Here is an 11425-nt window from a genome sequence, read left to right on the forward strand (position 1 = left end):
CATATATATGTGTATATATATATAAATATATAATACACACACACAAACACATACATAGATAGATATAGATAGGTATATAGATATAGATATAGATATAAGTATAGATATAGATGATATAGATATAGATATAGATATATAACTATCCTTTACATATTTGTAATGGTAACCACACACCAAAGATTCAGAACTGAAGTATATAACATAAAACAAGAAGGACTAGAGGGAAAACCCACCAAAGCCAACCATAATAAAGAAAACAGAAACACAAGGACAAGGAAGCAATGGAAACACCGAGCTACCAGAAAGCAAAAGATAAAATGGCTATACGAAGATCTCATATTTCAATAATCACCTTGAATGTAAATGGAGTGAACTCACCGATAAAAAGGCACAGAGTTGCAGAATGGATCAAAACAAAACAAAACAAAACAAAACAAAACAAAATCAAACCATATGTTACCTCCAGGAGACACACCTCAGTTCCAGAACGAATATGTTCTTAGACTCAAAGTGAAAGGGTGGAAAATGATATTTCAAGCAAATGGCATTCAGAGAAAAGCGGGAGTAGTGGTACTAATATCAGATGAAATAGACTTCAAAATAAAAAAAGATAAAGAAAGATACTGAGGGACACTTCATAATGATAAAGGCGATCATACACCAAGAAGACATAACACTTGTTAATATCTATTCTCCCAATTAGAGAGCCCCAAAACATATAAAGCAATTACTAACAGAATTAAAAAGAGAAACAGGCCAAAAAGCTATCATAGTAGGGGACCTATGTTGGATATGGACAGATAATCCAACAAAAAATCAATAAAGAAATAACATCCTTAAATGACACATTAGACCAACTGGACTTAATTGACATTTACAGAGCCCTTCAGCCCTTCTAGTGAACATGGAACATTCTCAAGGATTGACTACATACTGGAACACAGAGATAGTCTCAACAAATGTAAGAGGGTTGAAATTGTAACAACCATATTCTCTGATTATAATGCTTTGAAGCTGGAGATCAACTGTAAAAAGAAAGTGGTAAGAACCACAAATACATGGAGATTAAACAACATGCTACTGAAGAATGACTGAGACAGTTAAGAAATAAAAAGGGAGATCAAGAGATAGAAACAAATGATAATGATAGTACAAAATATCAAAACTTTGGGACATGGCAAAAGCAGTCATAAGAGGAAAGTTCATATCATAACAGGCCTATCCCCCCAAATAAGAATGAGCCCAAATAAACAACCTATCTTAAAAAACTAGAAAAGGAAGAACAAATAACACCTAAAGTCAGCAGAAGAAAATAATCAAAACTAGAGCAGAACAAAATGAAATTGAAAACATAAAAGCAATAGAAAAAATAAATACAACAAAAAGCTCATTCTTTGAGAAGATTAATAAAATTGACAAACCCCTGGTTGGACTCACTAAACAAAAAAGAGAAAGGATACAAATAAACAAAATCAGGATGAAAGAGGAGAAATTACTACAGACATTGCAGAAATACAAATTACCATACAAGTATACTATGAAAAAGTATATAACACCAAATTTAATAACCCAGAAGAAATGGACAAGTACTTAGAAAGATAAAACCTTCCTAGACTGAATCAAGAAGAACTGGAAAATCTAAATAAACTGATCAGCAGGATGGAAATTGAAATAATCATTAAAAACCTACCAAAAAGTAAAAATCCAGGACCAGATGGCTTCCCCAGTGAATTCTACCGAAACATTCAAAGAAGTTTTAATACCTATTCTTCTCAAACTCTTCCAAAAAATTGAAGAGGAGGTAATACTTCCTAACTCATTTTATGAGGCCAATATTATCCTAATACCAAAACCTGGTAAATATAACACACAAAAAGACAACGACAGACCAATATCTCTCATTAACACAGATGAAAAATCCTACATAAGATACGAGTGAACAAAATACAGCAACATATTAAAAAACATTGTACACCACGATCAAGTGGTGTACACTGCTGGTGGGACTGTAAATTGGTACAGCCACTATGGAAAACTGTATGAAGGTTCCTCAAAAACCTAAGAATTGATCTACCATATGATCCAGCAATCTCTCTACCCGATATTTACCCCAAAGACTTGAAAAACCCAAAAATATATCCAAAAATATATTTGCACACCAATGTTCATAGCAGCATTATTCATAGTGTCCAGAACATGGAAGCAACCGAAGTGTCCTACAATAGATGACTGGCTAAAGAAGTGTTGGTACATATATATAATGGGATATTACTCAGCCATAAGAAGGGATAAAATATTATCATTTGCGACAACATGATCTCGAGATAATCATACTAAGCAAAGTAAGACAGACAGAAAAAGTTGTAAATCACATGATATCACTTATATGTGGGATATAAAACTAAAAGCAACAAATGAGCAGGACAAACTAATAGACTCATGGACATGGACTATAGGCTAGTGGTTAGTAGTGGTGTGGGGGAGGAGGGGTGAGGTTGATAGGGTCAAGGGGATCAAATATAGGGTTTTGGGGGAGGGTGAAGTGGGTAAAGGGGATCAAATATATGGTAGCTGAAGGAAACTGGTCTTTGGGTGGTAAACACACAATAGAATATACAGATGTCAAATTGTAATACACACCTGAAAATTATATAATTGTTTTACCCGATATTACCTCAATAAACTTAATTAAAAAATTTTTAAAAATGCATCAAAAACAACAAAATACCTAAGAATATATTTAACCATATGGTAAAAGACTTATACTCAAAAAATTATGTCATTTGCAAAAGGAATTGAAGAAGATACAAATAAATGGTAGCATATATCATGCTCATGAATAAAAAAATCAACATCATTAAAATGTCCATACTATCCAAACTAATCGATAGATTGAAAGTAATCTCTATCAAAATACTAGTGGCATTTTTCAGAGTATAAAAAAAAAAAATTAAAAAAAATATATATGAAACTATAAGAGATCCTGAATAGCCACAACAATATTGGAAAAGTTCAACAAAGTTTTAGGTATCACACTGCCTGATATCAAAATAAACTACAAAGCTACTGTAATCAAAACAGCATGATACTGCCATAAAAACAGACGCATAGATCAATGGAACAGAATAGAGAGCCCAGAAATAAATCCACATCTATATGGTCATTTAATCTATGACAAAAAAGGAAAGAATATACAATAGTGTAAAGATGACCCATTTAATAAATTATATTGAAAAAAAAACTGAACAGATGCATGGAAATACCAATTAAAACCAGAATGAAATATCACCTCATACCTGTCAGAATGCTTATCATCAATAAACCAAACAACGACAAGTGTTGACAAGAATCTGGAGAAAAGAGAACTTTCATATACTTTTGGTGGGATTGCAAATTCATATAGCCATTTTGGAAAACAGTTTGGAAGTTTCTCAAAAAATTAAAAATAGAACTACCTTATGACTCAACAATTCCACTTCTGGGTATTTATCCAAGAAAAGCAAAACGCTGATTCATAAAAATTTAGGTACCTCTATGTTCACTGCAATGCAATTTCCAATAGCCAAAATATGGAAACAACCTAAGTGTTCATTAATAGACAATTGGATAAAGAAGTTATGGTTCGTATATACGATGGATTATTACTCAACAATAAAAAATAAAGCTTTAGGTAGTATGGACTTTTTTAGAATTTTAATTTATTTTATTATTAGTTTCAACTATACAGTACATTGGTTAGACATTTATATAGTTTATAAAATGATCTCCCCAATTACTCTATCACCCATGTGGCTCTACACATAGGCATTACATTAGTGCTGACTACATTTCCTATGCTGGACTTCCCATTCTTGTAGCCATCTCTTAACTACTAATTTGTACTTCTCTAGTTTTCCATCCCTTTCTCCTAGGCCCCGAACCCCTGCTTCTCTGGCAGTCATCAGATTGTCCTCTGTATTTGTGAGTCTGTTTTGATTAGTTTGTTCTTTTCGTTCCTTAGATTCTTCATGTAAGTGCAATCATATGGTATTTGTCTTTCTCTGACTATTTCTCTCAGCATAATAACCTCTAGGTCCATCCATGTCATTGCAAATGGTAGGATTTAATGTTTTTAATGGCTGAGTAATATTCCATTGTGTATATGAACCATAACTTCTTTATCCAATTGTCTGTTGATAGGCATTTAGATTACTTCCATATCTTGGCTATTAGAAATAATGCTGCCAGGAACATAGGGTGAACAGATATTTACAAACTAGTGTTTTGGTTTTCTTTGGATAAAAACCTAGAAGTGCAATTGCTGGGTCAAAAGATAGATTCAATTTTAATTTTTAGAGTAATCTCCAAACTGTTTTCCATAATGGTTGGTCCATTTTGCAATCCCACCAACAGTGTAAGAGGGTTCCCTTTTCTCCACATCCACAGTAACGCTTTTTTTTCTATTTATTAATGATTGCCACTCTGACAAGTGTGAGGTGATATCTCGCTGAGGTTTTAATTTTAATTTCTCTGATGATTAGTGGTCTTGAACATCTTTTCATATGTTCATTTGGTCATTCATCTGTATTTCCTCTTTGGAGAAATCTCTGTTCAGGTTTTCTGCCCACTTTTTAATTGGATTGTTTGTTTTTGTTGTTGTTGAGTTATATAAGTTTTTTTGTATATTTTAAATATTAACCCCTTATCATATGTATCTTAAACAAATATCTTCTCTCCTTTGGTAGGTTGTCTTTTCTTTTTGTTGATGATTTCTCTTGCTGCGCAAAAACTTTTTAGTTTGATCTAGTCTCATTTGTTATTTTTTCTTTTGTTTCCCTTGCTCAAGGAGATATATCTAAAACATAAATTAATAGTAGCCGTATCAGAGAGATTACTGTCCATGTTTTCTTCCAGAAGTTTTATGGTTCCAGGTTTAAGTTTTTAAACTATTTAGAGTTTATTCTTGTATATGGTGCAAGAAGATGGTCCAGTTCCATTTTTTTTTGTATGTTGCAGTTCAATTTTCCCAGCACCATTTATTGAAGAGACAGTCTTTATCCCATTATATATTCTTGCCTCCTTTGTCATAGATTAAATGACCATATAGGTGTGAATTTTTTTTCTGGGCTCTCTATTCTGTTCTATTGATCAATGTATCTGTTTTTATGCCAGTACCATGTTGTTTTGATTACTGTAGTTTTGTAGTATAGTTCAATATTATGTAGTGTGATATCTCCAACTTTGTTCTTCTTTATCAGGATTGCCATGGCTATTCAGGATCCTTTATGATTTCATATAAAATTTAAGATTATTCATTCTAGTTCTCTGAAAAAATGTCATTGGTATTATGCTAGGGATTGCTTTGAATCTATACATCGCTTTGGGCAATGTGGACATTTAAAATTGTTTTTATTTTTCTTATATATGAGCATGGCATATGTTCCTATTTATTTGTATCTTCAATTTCTTTCTTTAATGACTTAATTTATTGAGTACAGATCTTTTATTCCTCAGTTAAATTAATTCCTAGATATTTTAGTGTTTTTGATGCAATTGTAAATTAAATTTTTTGCTTATTTTTTTCTTTTTGATAGTTTATCATTTGTATATAAAATGCAACTGAATTCTTAATATTAATTTTTATCTGCTACTTTACTGAATTGATTTATCAGTTCTAAGACTTTTTGGTGAAATTTTTAGGGTTTTCTATATATAGTATCATGTCATCTGCAAATAATGACAATTTTACTTCTTCCTTTCCAATGTGAATGCTTTCTTTATCTTTCTTGTATGATTGCTGTAGGCAGGACTTTCAACACTAAGTTGAATAAAAGTGGGCAAAAGTGAACATCCTTGTCTTTTGTCTAAAGTTAAGGAAAATTATTTTAGCTTTTCCTAGTTGAATATGATGTTAGCTGGAGTCTCGTCCTATATGACTTTTAATGTGTTTAGGTATATTCCCTCGGTTTACATTTTGCTGAGAGTTTTCAGTATAATTGTATGTTGAGTTTTGCCAAATATTTTTTGCATCTATTGATATAATCATATAATTTTTATTTTTTGATATGTTAACGTGGTGTATCACATTAATTGAATTGTGAATATCGAACCAAACTTGCATACAAGGAATAGCTTTCACTTGATAATTAGTGTAGGATCTTTTTTAATGTATTTCTGAATTTGGTTTCCTAATTTTTGTCGAGGACTTTTACATCTATGGTCATCAAAGAAATTGTTTTTTAATTTTTTTTTGTAATGTCTTATTCTAGTCTTTAAATGAAAGTAATGAAGGTTTTGTAAAATGAGCTTGAGAGGCTTTCCTACACTTGAATTTTTTTTGAATAGTCTGACAAGAATAGGTGTTCGTTCTTCTTTGAATGTTTGGTTAAATTCACCTATAAAGCCATGCAGTTCAGAACTTTTATTTTTTAGTAGTTTTGATTACTGATTTAATTTTGTTGGTGGTAATCTTTGGTTCAGATTTGCTGTTTCCTCTTGACTCAGTCTGGGAAATTGTATTTTTCTAGAAATACAATTCCAGATTGTCCAATTTGTTGGCATATAATTGCTCATAGTATTGTCTTAAAAACCTTTGTATTTCTGTGAAGTTCATTATTATTTCTCCTCTTTCTATTTTTATTTATTTGGGTCTTCTCTGTTTTTTCCTTGGTCAATGTGCATAAAGGTTTATCAATTTTGTCCAGCCTTTTAAAGAATGAGCTTTTCCTCCTATTAATGTTTTGTATTGTTTTTCTAGATGCTATTTCATTCATTTCCAATGAGATATTTATTATTTCCTTTTTTCACTTTGAGTTTGTTTCTGTTTTTTTGTTTGTTTGTTTGTTTTTGTTGTTTTTCTTTTAAGTGTTAGGTTAGGTTGAGATCTCGTTTCTTAAGGTAGACCTTATTATGAATTTCCCTCTAAGGACTGTTTTTACTATGTTCTATAAATTTTGAGTTGTTGTGTTTTCATTTTCGCTTGTCTCTAGGGGCCTTTTGATTTCTTCTTTGATCTCATTGTTAACCCATTCGTTGTGCAGTAGTGTGTTATTTTGCCTCCATGTGTTTGTGTATTTTTCAGTTTTTAATTTTTTTTGTAACTAATTTCTAGTTTTTTACAATTTGGGTTGGAGAAGACATTTGATATGATTTTAATCTTCTTAAATTTACTAACGCTTTTTTGTGGACTAAAATGTGATCTATCCTCGAAAATATTTTATATGCACTTGAGAAGAATGCATATTCTGCTGCACTGGGGTGAGACACTCTATAAATATCAATTAAATCCATAGGATCTAGTGTGTTAGTTAAGGTTTCTATTTCTTTGTTGTTTTTCTGTCTAGAGGATCTGCCCATTGGTGTCAAAGGTGTGTTAAAGTCTCCTACTATGAGTGTATTACTGCCAATGTCTTTTTTTATGTTGGTCAATATTTGCTTTATATATGTAGGTTTTCCTATGTATGGTTTGTATATGTTTACTAGGGTTTTGTACTCTCGTGTATTGATCCCTTAATTATTTTGCAATGCCCTTCTTTGTTTCTTATTATAGCCATTGTTTTAAAGTTTATTTAGTCTAAAGAAGTTTTGCTCCTTCAGTTTTTAAAAATTTTTCATTTACATAAAATATCTTTATCCATTTCTTTACTTTTTATTCATATGTGTCATTTGATCTGAAGTGGGTCTCCTGCAGACAGCGTATGTATGAGTGTTGTTTTATTTAACCATTCAGTTACCCTATATCTTTTGATTAGAATATTTAATCTATTTACATTTAAAGTATTATTGATAGGTACTTAGTTATTATCATTTTATTATTAATATTTATGTTTTTCCCCAACTTGTTTTTACAGAAATTCTTTTGTCATTTCCTGTAATACTGAATTGTTGATCATGAATTCCTTTAGCTATTTTTGTCTGGAAAGCTCTTTATCTCACCTTCAATTTTCATGGATAGCCTGGCTGTGTAGAGTAATCTCGGCTGTAGGTTCTTGATTTTCTATCATTTTGCATATTTTGTGCCAATCCCTCTGGCCTGCAACATTTTTTTTGAAAAATTAGCTTATATTCTTATAGGAATATCCTTGTAAGCAACTAGCTGCCTTTCTCTTGCTGCTTTTATAATTCTCTTTTTATCTTTAAGGCTTGTCATGTTAATTATGATGTATCTTGATGATCACCTATTTTGACTCCTATTGTTTGGGATTATTTGTGCTTCCTAGACTTGTATGTCTATTTATTTTGCCAGGTTAGTAAAGTTTTTTGTCGTTATTTCTTCAAGTAGGTTCTCAATCTCTTGCTTGCTTTCTTCTCCTTCTGGTACCCCTATGTTACAAAGAGTGGTACACTTGATATATTCCCAGAGATCTATTGTAGTTTCTCCCTTTTCTTGATTTCTTTCTTTTTACTGTTTTAATTGGGTGTTTTCTGCTTTTCTGTTTTCCAAATGGCTGATTTGATCTTTTGCTTTATCTAATCTACTGTTAATTCCTCTTAGTGTATTCTTCATTTCATTTATTGTATTCTTCATTCCTGTTTTTTTTATGGTTTTTATGTCCTTTTAATGCTTTTTATCTCTCTTTTGAAGTTCTCACTGAGAACATCTATTCTCTTCTTAAGTTCATTGAGCATTCTTATAACCAGTGTTTTGTACTCTGTATCTGGTAGGTCGCTTGCCTCCATTTTGTTTAATTTTTTACCTGGAGCTTTCTCCTCTTTTTCCATTTGCAACATGTTTCTTTGTTTCTCATTTTAGTTGCCTCTCTGTTCATTTTTATGTATTAGGATAATTTATCTTCCAACCTTAGACAGATGGCCTTATGTAGTAAGTGTCTGCGTGGCCCAGTGGTGTAATTTCCCTAATCATTGTGCTGGTGTCTCTGGGTATGTTCTTTGTGTAAGTTGTGTGTATTCTCCTGTTGTAGCTAACCCTTGATTGCTATTAGTATGTCAGTGAATGGGACATGGGACTGACTTTTGGGTGACTGGCTGTGGAGATTGGCCCTGCTTAGGATATGAGCTTCTTTGTGGGTTCTGAAACCTGGTGATGGGATTCACCCCAGAAGACTCTTTTGCCTATTGAGACTACCCTTTGAGTGTAGGGGGCTTATCAGGTGCTGTTCTGATGAGGTCTGACACCATCTTCTGAATGTTTTGGTTCTGTGGCCTTTGGGAGCAGCTCCTGTGCAAGCCAAGTTTAGGCACAGCCTATGTTCTGCCCAAGGTTACCTAATAAGAACTACAAAGCAATCTACAGGTTGTTGCTGCTTATGCTGGATCTGGAAATTAGGAAAGACAACACTGTGAGCCGAGGCTGATTTCCCCAAATACTGGGTCTGGGGAAGCTTAGCGAATGGTTCAGTGTATCTCAAGTCTGCCTTCAAGCTGACAGTAAGTCTCTGCAGCTAAAGGAATCTTTGGGTAGTATGTGAGTTGGTAGGGACTGAGACACAGGTAATCACCGGGGTAAAGTGAACAGATTTTACCCAGCCAGTGCAGATTCAGTATTAGTACCAGTGCTGAATCTGCAGGCTCCTGTAAAAATGTCAGATTGCAGAAAGGCCTTCGGCTATCCACCTAGGGCCTGTTCAAGAACTACTGTAGCCCAGGCTGGGACTGGTTTCCCACCCCCAGGATTGTTTCTAGAGATATATGATCAGAAGCCTGTTAATATTGTTAAAGGAGCCTCCTGATGAAAGGGCCATGTGGGTCTGACTGCCCCACAAGGGGTCTACCATGGGTAATTTGCGAGTTGGGTGAAATGGGGTCTCAGGGAGCCATGGGCTGGAGCAAGATGATCCTGTCAGGCCAATGTAAATTCAGTTTTGGTGCCAGTGCTGAGAATGTGTCTTCTCACAGAAGTTTCAGATCACACTGAGGCCAGCTGCTGCCTACCTTAGGCCTGCAAACATCCAAGATTTGTTCAAGAAACACTGTAGATTATACTGCCATTTACTGTTTGCCACCAAGAGTTTCTCCAGACATGCACAAGCTGCTTGAGCTGAGGACTGTCAATGCTCTGTTGAGTGCAGGCCCGCCCCTGCTGAAAGCACAGGATGAGGCTGGTTCAGACAATGAGGTTATCTTTCCAGTTTGGGCTGGCACTGGTGGCTTACCACCAAAATTCTATAATGGATATGTGGGCCACACATGGGCTGTTTGAGCTGAGGGTTGTTGATTGCCATCAAATGCGCAGCCCAAAGAAACACAGAGTGGTGCTGGTTGCCTTGGAATGAGCTAGCCATGAGCAATTTGTGGGTCGAATGGGGTGGGGTCTCAGGCAGACACTGAGTGGAGTGAGCCTATTTTGTCAGGCCAATGCAGAATCAGATTTGGTACCAGTGCTGAGCCTGTGGCCTCTTTCAAGTCACAGATCACAGTGAGGCCAGTTCCTGTCTGCCTTGATCCCACAGACTTCTGACAAATGCCCAAGAGATACTGCAGCTCAGGCTGGCAATGGTGGCTTGCCACCAAAAAACTCTGCCAAAATTCATGGGTTGCACATGGATCACATGTGCCGAGGGCTGTTGTTTGTTGTCAAAGACATGGCCTAGTGAAAATGCAGGATTGGGCTAATTGCTGGGCATTGAGCTTGCCATAGGTAATTTGTAGATTGGGAGGGGCAGGGTTTTAGGGAGTCACAAGGTGGAGCAGGCCCATTTGATTGGGCCAATGCAGATTTAGAATTGGCTATGTGGGGGGAGGTTTCAACACGGGCAAGATGGTGCTAATCTGTGGACTGCACCAGAGGGAGACCTGACAACAGAACAATAGTGACTGTCCCTCCAGTACTCACCCCATGCAACACAACTCAGTTTTCCTCCATATGCCTTTTGTGCATCCCGAGCTGCTGACCTTCTGCTGGAGCCCAGGGTGAGTGTATGCAAGTAAGTCTGTGTGTGGGTGCTTTAAGGGTAATGTTTGGGTTTTCTGTTTTTTTTTTCCATCACATTGATGGCCAGAATTCCCACTGATTTTTAGTCAAATTTTGTGGTAACTCCTCTTCCTGGGACTGGAACCATAGAATGGGTAACTCTTATGTAGCTCTAAGGTCCCTTGTTCTTTTAGCAGGACCTCTGCAGTCATGCTCTCCCTCCCAGAGCCCAACTGCTAGATAAAAGTGTGGGTCCAGCCTGTTTCATGCCTCCACCCCTCCTACTGGTTTCGATGTGGCTTTTTGTTTATATCTTCAGATGTATGTGATATGATCAGCTAGACTTCAGGTGGTCCTTCAAGTTGATTGTTTTAAAATTTGGTTGGAATTTTATTGTGGTCATGTGAGGAGGTGAGCCCTGCTTTTACCTAGCCCACCGTCTTGACCCCCTCTAAATTTTGTTATTTTATTATTTTTTAAAATTTTTCCTTGTGGTGAATTAAATAGCTAGCACAGTGATGCAGCCAACCCCATATTACCTCACAGAAAATTAAAAGTCACGCTTCACAAAATGGT

This window comes from Pteropus alecto, unplaced genomic scaffold (assembly GCF_000325575.1).
Source record: "Pteropus alecto unplaced genomic scaffold, ASM32557v1 scaffold459, whole genome shotgun sequence".
Lineage (NCBI taxonomy): Eukaryota > Metazoa > Chordata > Mammalia > Chiroptera > Pteropodidae > Pteropus > Pteropus alecto.